The 14032-nt window shown below is 50.7% G+C and overlaps 1 long non-coding RNA gene across 1 annotated transcript in view; it reads right to left on the bottom strand.

The window, feature by feature from the left end:
* LOC129682722 (uncharacterized) overlaps positions 1-6454 on the bottom strand; it is an 8284-nt gene extending 1830 nt beyond the window's left edge. The window contains exons 1-2 of the long non-coding RNA XR_008721028.1: positions 6278-6454; positions 1014-1210 (exon numbers count right to left, since the gene is read on the bottom strand). This is a non-coding gene — a long non-coding RNA (uncharacterized LOC129682722). The remainder of the gene's footprint in view (positions 1-1013; positions 1211-6277) is intronic.
* Between the last annotated feature and the right edge of the window lie 7578 nt (positions 6455-14032).

Here is a 14032-nt window from a genome sequence, read left to right as displayed (position 1 = left end):
TATGTAGTATATATGTGTACATAATCCATAAAGACATTACTCTAAAATACCTGCAGGTATTTTAAAATATTTCACAACCTTAAACGCATTTTTAAAAAGAAATCTGTTTTTGCAATATTAAAATAAAGTATCCTTTTTAGGAGTGAAGTCACAAAGCATAACCATAATTTTAAAAGTCAAAACCAAATTTTACCAGTGTAAACAATTCAATCTTTAAAATCAATACCAATTAAAAATGAGACTTGTCTTCTTAGTCTAAGAGGAGATAGGATGATAAACAGAATTCATTACGACTAAGAGGTTCTGTAATTTTTTTGCCCTACCCCACACCACATGGTAGTTTCAAGATGGCAGAGTCACAGCACAAGGCCAGTCACATGGTTGCTATTTAAAAACAACTGTGTTTTTATAGATGTTACAAACACACATGTTTTAGACAAGAGTTTGAATTTAAACTCTAAACATATTCAATAACTGTTAATCAATAACCAAAACATACAGAGCGTATTAACCGTTTAAGATCGGTCACAAATAAACATGTAATGGCCATACGTACACTTTAAACAGACAGAACTTTCCTCACTTCATTCAGCTGTAATTTCAAGCACTTCGTTACTTACGAGCAGTGTGGCTGGGTGGGTGGAGGGGCACACACTGCTGCCCTCCCTTGGTGTGTCTCCTTGCCTTTGCCCCTCATGCTGACCCCCAGAAGAGCAGTGGCCATCACCACCATTTTTCTCCCAGAGACTGGCTTGTACATCTCCAGCCATTGTTGCTGGCCTGCCTGCCTTCCCAGAAGGCTCTTTTTCCACCCACAGCTAAAGGCTAGAAGATCAGAGCTTGTGGACCATAGCTCAAGCCACCCTGCCAGGGACTTGCGTCTTGTGCTTGAGCCACCAAGACTCACGGCTCTGCTGGTCTAGAACTAAACTCAAGTTTTACCCATTGGATCAATTTAAGAAGACCCACCATAAATCAACAACAAGGACATTCTTGAACAGACACAAACTTACCTGGGAAAACTTGGTCGATCAGGGAATTGTGGCGATTTACTGCATCCAGAACCAGTGAACGATTTGAGAGCTTCCAGGCTCTCCCCAAACCAACACCAACGAGAACAGATTCTCCCAAAGAGCTGGCAAAGAGATCTTCCGAACCTTGGGCCAGGGGCTTTACAGGGCATCCACCTTCCAAGGGCCAGTTCCAACTCCTTTTGCAAAAGGAACCCAAAATCAAGAAAGTAGAAACCAAAAACAAGAACACAAACAGAAAGAAACACAAAACATAAACCAAAATCTCTGAGACACAGACAGACACGAACAGACACAAACAGTGCGCTCACTTACCAGCTGGTGTTCAGCCTCATGTGTGTGTGTGGGAGAGTGGATCCTGGGGGGGGGGTGTCTTGGGAATTCCAGACGAGCCCCCAAATGTTGTGCCCAAAGACCACCAAGAGCCAGATCAGGTATGCAAAACCAAAGAATTTTATTTGGGCTTAAACTTGGTCTTCCCACCGCCACCAACACGGTGGATCAGAGAGGAGAGCCCTAGCAGCTGCACAGTAGGGTTTTTATTGGGGTTTGAGGAAAGACCAGGAACTTCCAGTTCACCACAGTTACAGGATTGGGTGACTGAAGGCAAGCTTGTTACAAAGGGATTGGCTAACAAACATAACATTGAATGAGCTCAGGAATGTCAGGTGGGTGGGCTGCCCAGCACAGATGCCCCACCCTGAGATAAGACACCTTCCCATTCTTCTGGTTACCTCCAGGCTGTTCCTTGGGTAGGGAAATTATGGTTTTTTTTAATTCCTTTTACTGGAACAAGTCCCCTTTAGATAGGGAGGGTGACTGTAAATACATCACTCTGTGTTTTCACAGAGGATGAGGCCGGGTGTCTGTGGCAGAGTCAACAGGAGACAAAAACTTTAATGTACCCCCTTGGCACCTCTGAGCTGTCTAACCTTGTGGTTCTGTGGGTTCTCTCAGCTTGGGTGTTTTCAACTCAGGGTTCCTTTCCTCATGCAGGAAAGGACACCTTCTGTGTCCCTGTGGGGTGGTTTCTCCCAGGATTTCCATATCTCCATACTCTAGTCTCAGCCTCTCCCAGCAAGAGGCCAGGAACTATCAATAGACTTGAGCCTTTGAAGATACTACTCTGGTTCCTCTGTGTCCTCCCACACTTAAGTGGACAACATAGCAAGCCATTGTCCTTAATGTTCACCCCATTGTCCTTAAAGTTCAACAGAGCTCTCCAAGTGGGCAACCTCCCTCATCCTTGAATTCAGCCCTTCACTGTCTTCCTCCCTCTCTGCCTCTGCCTGCCTGAACCCTCTTCTCCTCCATAGCTTTGACCTGGAGTTGCTGTTTAAATTCATCTCACCCACTGGATCTCTCCGCCATCATGGGGTGACCTCTGAACTGTGCTTTATCTTGAGCCTTTTGGGGAAACACTTGCCATCCAGAAACCATGGCATGCACGTCTTATATGCTAGGTCTCAGGATACTCACTTCCCTGCATTATCCCATTTCATTTACCAGCTGTGTGTTTTTATCAACACCAAGACATGACCAGGAGAAGGCAGAGTTGGAGATGAAAGCCGTATCTCACCACTGACTGCCTCTCCTGGCTCGTCCCACTGTCCTCAGTCTGTGGCCCACTGTGAGTTATCTTTACACATTCTGTATGCACAACATGTGTGATGCTCAGAGGCAAATCAGGAAAGATTAAATCAGTTCCTGGAAGTAGTAGTCTCCCACCACTGGATCATGTCACAAGGTGGCCTCAGTGGCTGCTGTGTTCAGCCTCAGTGAGCAGCTCTCAGTCACTGCCAGCTGCCAGCAGACTCTGTAAATCTGTAAGGGTGGTTTCATAGGCTAGACAGACCCTAGGTCTCCTGAAGTTCTACACTCTGCATTTCTCCACCACCAAAACCACCCTTTCCCTCTTGACAGCAACACAGAGTATACTCGCTCCTGCCCACAAATCTGTGTGTCCCCTCCCAGGTCTCTTTCAGGTACCAGGCACTCAGCAATGGACAACGGAGACCACCATGCTCTCAGGAACATGAGTCCCAGGGTCCATTAGAGAAAATTTCTCAGAAAGAGGTGAGAAGAGGAAGGAAACAAAATGGGAACATGAATGCTGTGTGTTCGGTGTGTTCTAAGATTGTCGACAATCTCAGAAGCTCAGACAGCAGGGCCACAAGTTCAAGGCTAGGTTAGGGAAGTCCTCTTCTAAAAGTGGGAGTGACATGGACAACTACGGCAAGATCTTGGGGAGGCCTTTTTCCCACAGAGGGAAGCAGCCCTGGCGCTAGCTCGGGGCATTGGAGGACCCTAGCAGCAACCAGTATGGCCAGGTCAAGAGCGTAGGAAGCAGGTGAGGACCAGGCAGCTGAGGACCGCCAGGGCACAGGTGGGCTTCATTCTAGAGTTGATGGTGGGCTGTTTGGAGCAGAGCTCATGAGCTGAGCTGGGCCTTGATGCAATTGTCTCTACACTGTTAGAGCCTTTCCTACCCGCTGTGTAAAAAGTGAGTCTGTAGAGTTTCAAAAGAAGTGCTGGAAGTGTGGTCAGAGGATGTTTGAAGGCCTCCACCTGCTGGAGGCTTTGGCTGGGGGGGGTACCAGAAGGAGAGGTGGAGACAAGAGGCCTGGCCAGACACGTTCCTCTCTGTTTAGCTACCGTCTCCTGTGAACTCATCATTACTCATCACATCCTCGGAAGGGAAGAACTAGAGCCCAGGACCTCTTCCCAGAGTGCACTACTCTTCAACATGGTCTTCTAGACCCTCCAAGGCAGAAGCTCTTCTCTGCTTTGTGGGTTATATCCATGGTGGGCTCTTATCACCGTTGAGGCGGTAATCACCACAGAGTCGTGGACACTGACCCATCTCCTCAAATCTCAGTCTCTATGGAGGGATAGGAAGAAAAAGAAGATAGAAATTAATCTAAAGGACCCCTGCAGAGTAGAGGTGCCAAGTACCCAGAGGACACACAAAAGAGGTTCTGACCTGTCCAAGAGCACTCAAGGGAGACTTTGATGCAAAACTGGAGAAAATGAATTTGTGGTACAGTTCTGAGAACCTTATGGGCTCCACGAAAGCGTTCATGGAGACTCTAGACACGAGAGGCTTCACTGAGCTGAGGCCAAGGGGAAGCAAGATGGGGTTGTGCATGGGTTTGTTTGCTTGTAGTAAAGGCGGGACAAGAGACAGGATCTTGGAGAGTGAAGAGAGCTTGAGAAGACTGTTAAAGAGCATTTCTAAGCTGGGCATAGTGGTGCAGGCCCACTATTCAAGGGTCTTTAATCCCTTTACTTGGGAGGCAGAGACTGTTGGATCTCAATGGGTTCAAGTCCAGCCTAGTCTACATAGAGTTCCACGACAGCCAAGTTGAGAGAGACAGACAGACAGACAGACAGACAGACAGACGCAGACAGAGAGACAGAGAGGGAGAGAGACAAAGACAGAGAGAGACAGAGAGAGGGAGGGAAGAAAAGAGGGAGAGAAGGAAAGAGAGAGAGCGAGCGAGCCCTGCTGTACCTAATTTTTGTCTTTATTGAGAAGACAAAGCGGCTTGTTATTCTGAGGGTGAACACAGATGACAACCCCTTCCCAATTCTCTTTTGTTTTTATTTATTTGAGGCTCACTTGGAGCATCAAGAAGGGTGAAAGCCAAGCCTCCTCCTGACCCCGTTTGTGGGAGAGGGGATGTAATTTTCACATGATAAAATTGGTGAAATGCCTGCTATTTAGTAATATATATATATATATATATATATATATATATATATATATATTAGCTTGGAACTACATACATGCAAACCAAAACAACAGAAAAACTGGGAGTAGGGTTCATGGATAGATGATGTTTTAAAATTAATTTGATTCTTTCAGTAGGAAGAGAAATAAAACAAGAGAGGATAAGCATAAACTGAAATTCTTAAACATCCTGAAAATATGTGTGTGGCAAATTGGGCAGGGCACAAGTGCTCATCTTCAGATCAGACCATTAAGTCACTGAGATAGCCCACATTCCTCACCCCTGAGTTCCAATCTTGGGCATTTCTCCCAAGGAAATAATTTGAGTGATAATTGGACAATAATTTGGAAATAAAACAAACACAAAACAAAACAGGTTTGTACTTGTGCCTGCCTGGCTCTTTGCTGTTTCACTTTCTGTGTCATGGGAGAGAAACTAGACCTTATTTAGCAGGGGCTGGCATGGGAGAAACTCCGGGCGGGAGGCAGGGTGTTGGTCATGATAAGAGAAATGTGAGGAACTGTGACTAAGGCTGCCACTTAGAGAGAGAGGCTGAGTCAGCGGGGTATTTAAGGGAACGTGAGTGTGAGCGTGAGCATGGGGAAGGAGGACTACAGAGCTCTCAGCTGACATGGAGGATCCAGGCGAGCGAGCTGGGGTCTGCCTGTGTAAAGGGGAGAGGAGGATGGGGGACAGCTGTCAGCTCCGTTGGGTGCAAGGTAAAGGTGACTCAGTAATTTCCTGCAGGCCCTACCAATTAATGCTGCCACAGTGGCCATTGCACGCCAAGTGTGTTTGGAGAGACTCGGACCTCGGCACTGCGGTCTGCGCACCCCTGTGGCCTGTGTCCCTGCGAGGCAGACTTCATTCCGACTCCTTTATTGTTGGATGTGCTTTTACTGTCATGGTAGGATTATTCCTGTGCTGACCCACCTAGATATACCTGCTGGTGACATTTCAGCCGGTGTTCCAGGATCTCTTCTTCCTCCGGGTGTGGCTTTAGACAAAAAGCTTAAGATTTCTTTCTTTAGAAACATTTTCTCTTAATTACATTTATCTGGGGGGAGGTGCACAGGTACCACGATGCGTGTGTGAGGAGGTCAGAGGTCAACCTGCAGGAGTCAGTTCCCTCCTTCCATCGAGTGGGTCCTGGTGACGGAGCTCAGCTCATCAGACTTGGTGGCAAAAGCACTTCCCCAGTGACCCATCTCACTGGCTCAGGAGGAAACCTGTGACCTCTAAGCTTCTGTTTTCTCAGCTCTGCACTGGAGTGATGGAAGGACGTGTCCCGGCCATCAGGGGGGTGTCTGCAGCATCCCAGATATGCCTACCCTCTCTGTAAACCTCCTCACCTCCTCCCAAGACAGAACTCTTAGTCTGCCTTTCACGTGAACCTTGGGCTGCTCACGCTGGTCACACCTCCTCACCACCTGTGATGCTGCTGTGATTTCATCTGGTCCCCCACCCAGTTACATCGTCCTCCTTTCTCACCTGCCTGCACCTGTCACTCACCTGTCCGCTGAGGCTCCCAGGTAGAAGGGACCAGCACATCTCTCTCCTCCTGGGTTAACCGTGAGTGGGTGTGGCCAGAGGCAGCTGGGCCTCTCTCTGTCTGAATCCTGGCCCTGCTGCTCACATGTCGCGCGTCACCGTGAGTGGGGGCCTCCTCTCGCCAAGCCTCAGCCTCCCCACCTGTAAGATGGGAACAGCGCCTGCCCTTAGGGCTGAGCCTCACGGTCAGCGAGGTAGCTTGGGGGTGAATTGCAGTCACAGGGTTCTCCGGGGGAGCTGGGTGGGGTCCCACAGTCACCTTTGCCCCTCTGGGCTAGCCTGCCACTCTCTGCACAGGACTGTAAGGCCTGGAGAATCTAGTCAGGTTTAGGGTCTGGCTACCCGTGTGCCCGAGCCTCCACCCCACCGTCTCTCCCTGCTGACCCCAAGCTCTGCTTCGGCCCGGGTCTCGCTGTTTTGGACAGGTGGTCACCTGAGCAGACTGGGTCCCGCCTAGCTCAGATATCTCTCTTTGGCCTTGTCCTCCTGTGTCCCTAGCCTTCGGCTCCCTAGCACACCCCCGCCTCATGGTCCACCTTTACCCTCTGCATCGTTCCCTGCCCTCGGCTGCCCCCACAAGCTCGCCACCCTTGTCTGTTTACTGCCCTGTTAATAAATAATGTTTTTTTTCTGGGATATAGATCAACAAACGTTTACCCACAGGTCAAAGGTCTATGGAGTCATTTGCCTGTGACTGCAAATGTCCCAAACCAGCCATGTCTACCTCCAGAACACATGTGTTCCTACGTGCCTGTGAGCATGTGCTATGAAACAGCCGTGTCTTGAACGCCACATGCCTGAGCCGCCGACACCTTTCCCATTTGTGGAAAGCCAAGGGGACAACGACAGTCCTACCAGCCCACTGCAGGTGTGCCGTGCAGCTCGTGTGTCTTCCCTGAGGCTCCTGAGCCTCAAGGGCATCTCTTCAGGCTCCTGAGCTGAAGCCGGGCGGTGGGGAGGGAGTGGACAGTTGATTCCCTACTGCCCCAGCTCAGGGATGTCCTGTCGCTCAAAGCGTGCCCATCCCCAGAACTCTGTGGAGCTGGAGAGGAGGCGTGCGAGTCAGAATTCCCCTGGCTCCCACGACTTACCCCTGAAGCCTGCTGACGGGTGGGCAGGCAGGCGGAAGTCCTGTGAATACCAGTGGCTAAAACTGTGTTCCTCACCTGGGCTGACTGTGGCTTCTGGGTTACAGAGCCCCGAAACCCCATAAGCCTGGTCTGGTTCTCTCCACACTGGGTGAGGTCTTCCGGCATGCCTGTGGATCCCAGACGTCCAGATGTCTGCAGAGCGTGTGTGTCACTGGCTAAACTATCCGACCGTGGCCATGGCCCCAATGATGTGCTTCACACAAATATGGCCGCCTCTCTCCTCACCTGTGGCATTCCTACCAGCAGCTCTGCTCTTGGCAGGGCCTTTAGCTTTGTTCTCTCTTGCCGTCTCTTCTAGGCCTTCACACAGCCTCCCTCGTCCTCCAAACAGGAAGACCTGGAAACATTATTTCAAGGGCAAGGATTTGGCACTGGTCCCTGAGAGCCAAGCACAAACTCTGCAGGGGTTTAATGATGCTCCTGGGAGAAGCCACCTGCTCTTTTCCGCCCACCTCTGGGCACCCATCCACGGGGCTAATGAGCCATGAGACGGCCCAGCCCGCACTGAGAGGCCTCTTCCCAGCGGGTCTGCATGCTCGCCTGCAGAGGGTCCCTCCTGGTGGCTGTCAGTGGTCGTTGTTCTGCAGCCCAGAGTCCTGCTGGCTATGGGCACCTCCCTGGTGCTTTCCACACTCATATCCAAATATGCATTAACCCACCCGGAAGGAAAACCCTAATTTCCCAAGTGCTAATAAGAACCTTCCATCCACGAAAGGCCAGGGAGTGACGATGGGAGTGCTGGGAGAGTGAGTCTCTCTGACACTTACCAAGCACAAATTAGCCAGTGTCAGGCAGCCCGGAAGGAGGCAGGCGGGCGCCACAGCGCCAAGTCCGGAGACCGTATCTTCACATCTCCCACCTTGCTATCATGGACAGCCATCTCTGCCCGGTGACTCAGTGCCCTGTCGGAGCAGCAGCACCCTGATGAGTGCTCCCCACACCACAGGCCTAGTGGGGAGGGCTCAGAGCTTGGAGCATGTGGGGTGTTTGGGGCTCAGGGCCCCAGCTAGCCAGGCCAGGGGCATCTCTGGCTTCTGTCTTTGCATTTAAAGACTAGGCAAATTGGCAAGATCTGTCTACAGGTGGATGGCTCCCAGGGACCCATGGTCCAGGTTTTTCCTGCTTCCACACATATGTACCCCCTACCCATTCACACACACATACACACACACAGACACACTCGGGCACACACATATGATAAGGGGGTGGAGAAACTGGATCAGGCTTTAGTGGTAGAATTCTGACCTGCTATGCATGGAGCCATGCGTTCTATTCCCAGAACTAGGCGCAAGAGTAAGGGGAGAAGGGGAGGGGAGAGGAGAGGAGGATGGGAAGGGAAGGAGAATGCAGGACGGGTGGCGGAACATGACTCCAGTTCTTCCCCATCCAGGGCTCCTGATGGGTGAACAGGCCCGGAGCAGGGAGGCCCGGCTGACCTTTGCACTGCCTCCTCTGTCCTTGTGTCTCAGTCCCTTCAGAAACAGTGCTGAGGTCTGCGCAGCTGCTCAGCTCTGGCCTGCCTTCCTGTCCGAGGCCAGAGCAGACACTCAGCGCCTGAAGGGACCCACTGAAGGTCAAGGCTCTGATGTCACCTTGAACTTCAGCCTCTTGGCAGTACTCCCTCTGGGTCTGCTTTGGAAGTCAAGTCTGGGGACAACGGGACTTGGGTTGGGTGGGGCTTAGAGTCAGGGTTGGGTAAGCGCACCCTGAAGCTTAGGGTCACAGGACTGGGGGGCTCCCAGAAAGACATGCTTTGTCTCCCACATCCCCGAGCACACCCCATTAAATAGTAAATAGGAGAGATTGTGACAGCTCATCAGAGACGCTGGAGGAGGAAACAGGCCTTAGGGACAGGGAACCTGGCCTTTCACGGGGCACTGGGGGTGGGGAGTGATGGCGCTGACTCAGCCTCAGCCCTTCGTCCCCTCCCTGCGTGACCTCTCACCATGCTGGAGGAGTCAGCTGGCAGCAGAGGAAAGATCCCATGCCCTCTGGGGCTGTGTGGGGTGTGAATCTGGGGTCAGGGGTGGCCACTGCACTCAAGGCTGATTGCCACCTTCCCGCACACACCTTAACTTTTTTCTCCCTATGAAAGAGATGGGCCTCTATGATTTTCAGAATCCTTTCAAGTGCTCAAAGTAGGATTCCTGGCATTCCACGAGGCTCATTTTCCACTTGTGCAAGCCAAGTGCTGCACACAGTAAGGGCACTCCAGTTTCCCAAGTCTGGCCTGAGGTAGTTTGCTCATGTGGAAAAAAAAAAAAGGTTTAGGATTAATGGCTGTTGGAAAAGAACCCACCCCAATGGGATGAGAGTCAGGGCCTGTGTGACCTGGGTGATCGCTCTACTCAATGACATCTGCAGTGGGATCTACACATCGAATTGTCATTTTCTTCTCTACATTGTGTGTGTGTATGTGTGTGTGTGTGTGTGTGTGTGTGTGTGTGTGTGTGTGCGCGCGAGCATGTGCGAGCGCACGCTTGAGAACAATATTAGGAATCAAACCTAGGACATTCATGGAGTTTTGGATCTTGGGCTTAGAGGAGAGAGGAAAGCTGGTGACTGTTCTCACCTGGTGCCCCAGGTGAGGGGAGAGTAAAGAGAGCCACGAATAAGCCAGAAAAATCCTGAAGCTCTCTTTGAAAGACGCTGTGTAGTGGGGAGGGGGCTGGAGAGCTGACTCAGGCGTTAGGAGCACCTGTTCCTGCAGAGGATCTGGCTTCCAGAGCCCACACGGGGCTCACAACTGTCCACACACACTTGGTGCACATACATATATGTGAGCAAAACACCCAAACAGGAAATCAGTCTAAAAAGCAATGTGAACATCTGTTACTCAGGAATGAATGGAAATTGTGAGACTTAGAAAAAAAGTTTGGGCACAAAATAAGCCAACCCCATAGAATCTGGCAAATCTTCCAAGCCAACCCCATAGAATCTGGCAAATATGACCCAGGTTCATACTCATCTACAGTGTCATAAGACCTCACTCCGAACTGTGACCACTTTCGTAAATTCAAAAGACTTGTATTCAGAATTTCCTAAATATATCTTTACTTTCCTCTAAAATTGGTCCCAAGTCCTAAGAAATAGTATTGTTGCCTTAGTAACTGAATCCATATATTTTACTTTGTGTGTGTCCGTGTGTGGTATATGTGCCTGCATGTGTGTGCATGCTCGCTCACACACACACGTCTATCTACCCGTGAGCACACACACACATGTCTATCTACCCGTGAGCACACACACATGCTATCTACCCGTGAGCACATACATACATGCTATCTACCCGTGAGCACACACACATGCTATCTACCCGTGAGCACATACATACATGCTATCTACCCGTGAGCACACACACATGTCTATCTACCCGTGAGTGTGGAGAGACCAGAGGCGCACTCAATCCCTCTGTCTCTGGGCCACATACGGATGGGGTTACAGACTCTTGCCACCGTGTGGACGTTTTACATGGGCTCTGGGATTTGAACCCTGCCTCATCATGGCGAGGCGCTCCCTGTCACCCAGTGACATGTGTGCCCAGCTTCAAGTCAACACGCTTCCATCTGGAGGGGATTAGCCACCTGGCAGCTGCAGTGTGCGCCTCCGGGTCTCCGTCCCGACAGGGTCCTTTCACGGGGCTCCGCCTGCTGAAGTTGAGGCTGTTGGCGTGTTTCCCTGGTCTCCTTCAGCTCGGTGGGGACCTTTGCTCAGGCCTGTTTTCCGCTTCGCTCCGTGGGAACGAGATCTCTGGGCTGTGATTCTTTAGATCTTGTGGAACAGAACTATCTCTGCAGGCATGTCAGAAGCTAAGGTTTTAGAAGTCCGGCGTTTGCTGCCAGGCCATCACATGGAAGTAACGGGAGGACACAATCACAGGAAAAATCAGCAACGGCTCTAAAGACTGTGCTAGCTCAGAGGCTGAAGACAGGTAACGCAGGCTGGGGACGTGGCTCAGCACTCGGGTGAAGCACTCAGATGGAGTGTCTGCCTATACGCACGAGGCCACGGGCTCCATCCCCGGCATCCCCTGATTCAGGTGTGATGGCAAACACCCACAATCCTCGAACTCAGCAGGTGGAGGCAGGAGGATCACAAGTTCAAGGCCATCTTCCGTGTCTTCTGGTCCCCACTGTGTCCAAGGCAATGAAGTTAGCAACGATCATGTCATTGCCCCCCAGGGGACCCTCAGGTGGTTGGTCCTGGCGAGAGACAGCGGAGCCAAGACACAGCTACGTCAAGACTAAACTGACAAAGAAGCTCAGTCGGCAGAGAGAGACTGGATGCCTTCCTCTCCTGAGCATCACACAACAGACAGAGCATGCTCCAGAAAGTCCTGCCTCGCGCAAGCTCGGGAGACGCTGGCGCTGTGTGCATGTCTTATGAAGGGCCACACAGCCCACGGCCCTTGGCTTCTAGAGGGCCTGCTGTTCCCTCAGCTCACTAGGCCGTTTGCTCTGGGGAGTGCTTTGTCTTTTATTTGCTTATTTTTGTCTTTCACAACAAGCGGTCTCTGCTTATCCTTCAAACCACGTGTCCCTGCCCCAGTCACTTGCAGTGCACAGAAGAACCTGGATTTCCAACAGGTGCCCCTGGGCGGTGCCAGCAGGAACCTCACAGACTCAGATCTTTGCTTCTAGCGGTCTCGGGACCCACACAGACGCTTAATTCCTCTGGTGTCCAAATCCTTTATGTCAAAGGCAAAATTTGTGCAGAATCTTCCTGCATTCCATGTGCTGACAGCCACCCATGGTACTTAGAGCACTCGGGCAGCATCACCCCAGGCAGTTAGCAAGTTCAAACCTTCTCTACAGACGTGCTCTTCCCCTCCAGATATTTTTTCTTTTATTTCTAGATTATAATGTAATCACGTCATTCCTCCCTTCCTTTTCCTCCCTCTATATACGCCCTTGTTGGATTTCAAATTCACCGCCTCTTTGTTGTTGTTACATGACTGACTGGCTAGTCCTGAAGACTGTTTCTCCCACGCTTAGCATTTCTCAGTTGCCATCGTCCTGTGTGTGGAGCTGAGGCCGCGTGGGTCTTCCTCTCGCGCTTCGTCATGTCAGCTGCTCTCCTTGCTCAGCTCACCATCAGGCGGCCATGTTGGTGAGACCTCATGCGGAGAGCTGCTGGCACTACTAAGTGACCTGGTCTCACAGAACCCCCTGATCCTCTCTGCCTCTTCGGATCTTTCTGCCCCCTCTTCCGCCATGCTCCCCGAGCCTTAACCTTGGGAGTTATTTTTCAGAGGTCTTCAAATACTTTTGATCTGTGCTTGAATCTGTGAACAGGGACCCTCTGGACACAGAAGCTTGACTGTGTTTCTTCCTATACTCTGAAAGTTTGGTTTTTTCCTATACTCTGAAAGTTTGGCGGCAGTTCAGGTGTCTTGGGAGAAAGACGAAAGAAAGCCCACTCCACAGCAGCCCTCTTTGGGCCTTGGGAGTTTTCTATAATTTTACAGCAGGAGTGGAACCTCCCAGGCAGACAGCAGACTAAGAGCGTTCTCTTTCAGCCTTGTTTGGCAAAGATCTCGGGGCTTGTCCACAGGGACGTAGCCAAGTCCAGTTTCTCCCGTTTTTCCTATATAAACACAGTTCCAAAACAGGACAGAAACTCTGTTCATCGGTTTTCCCAAGCGCAGCGTCTTAAAAATGATCTGAACCCATTTTATAGAACCATTACCATAGAAACAGAAGCTCGGGCAAGGCTTGAGAAGAACTCTATTCTAGCTGATTTTTCTGTTCCTGGTTAAAATTGCTGGCCTCAGGGAAGCCTTCACTGTGTAAAAGCTCTGCAGGGCAGGGCCTGATTCAAATCTGCTATCAGGCCCTCAGCACTCACCTCTGGGGCTTCAGTGGCTCAAGTGTCAGGAAATGGGCCAGACAGGAACTTCCCACCGGCAGAGCTGACCTGGGCAGCTATCTCTGTCTCTCCTAGAACACCACAGAATTTTTTATTTTATTACACACTCATCTTCTCCCTTCCCTTGGTAATTAATCAGAATACTTTGTAGCTACTCGAGGCACCGTGGGGAAGGTTCTAGAAGTTTCTCATGGCATAGTCCTGTTCCAGGCCTGAGTGGTGCTCAGTTTTCCGAGTCAGACCCTGGTCTGAAGACAGCTTACCTGCAGCCAGGGCCTGGTGGCACAAGCCTTTAATCCCAGCACTTGGGAGGCAGGAGCAGGTGGGTCACTGTGAGTTCTAGGCCAGCCATGGCGACAGTGTGAGACCCTGCCGCAGAAAACAAACAAATAAACAAACAAACAACCTCTTTAGTAAAAACTAAGACCCAGGGCTGGGGCAGGGCACGAGAGTTGGTAACGTGCCCAACATCCATGGTCCCATCCCCAGCACCACAAAAACAGGACAAGGTGGCACAATTGGGAGGTAGAGGCAGGAGGAGACACGTTCACATCATCATCAGCTATGAAGCCAGTTTGAGGTCAGCCTGGGCAACATGAAACCCCGTCCCAAAAAGTCATACAAACCAAAACAAAACCCCTAAGCTAAAACACACACACACACACACACACACACACACACACACACACACACACAC

This window comes from Psammomys obesus, unplaced genomic scaffold (assembly GCF_907164565.1).
Source record: "Psammomys obesus unplaced genomic scaffold, mPsaObe1.curated_primary_1811, whole genome shotgun sequence".
Taxonomy (NCBI): Eukaryota; Metazoa; Chordata; class Mammalia; order Rodentia; family Muridae; genus Psammomys; species Psammomys obesus.
This window is presented reverse-complemented; position numbering and strand designations above follow the sequence as displayed.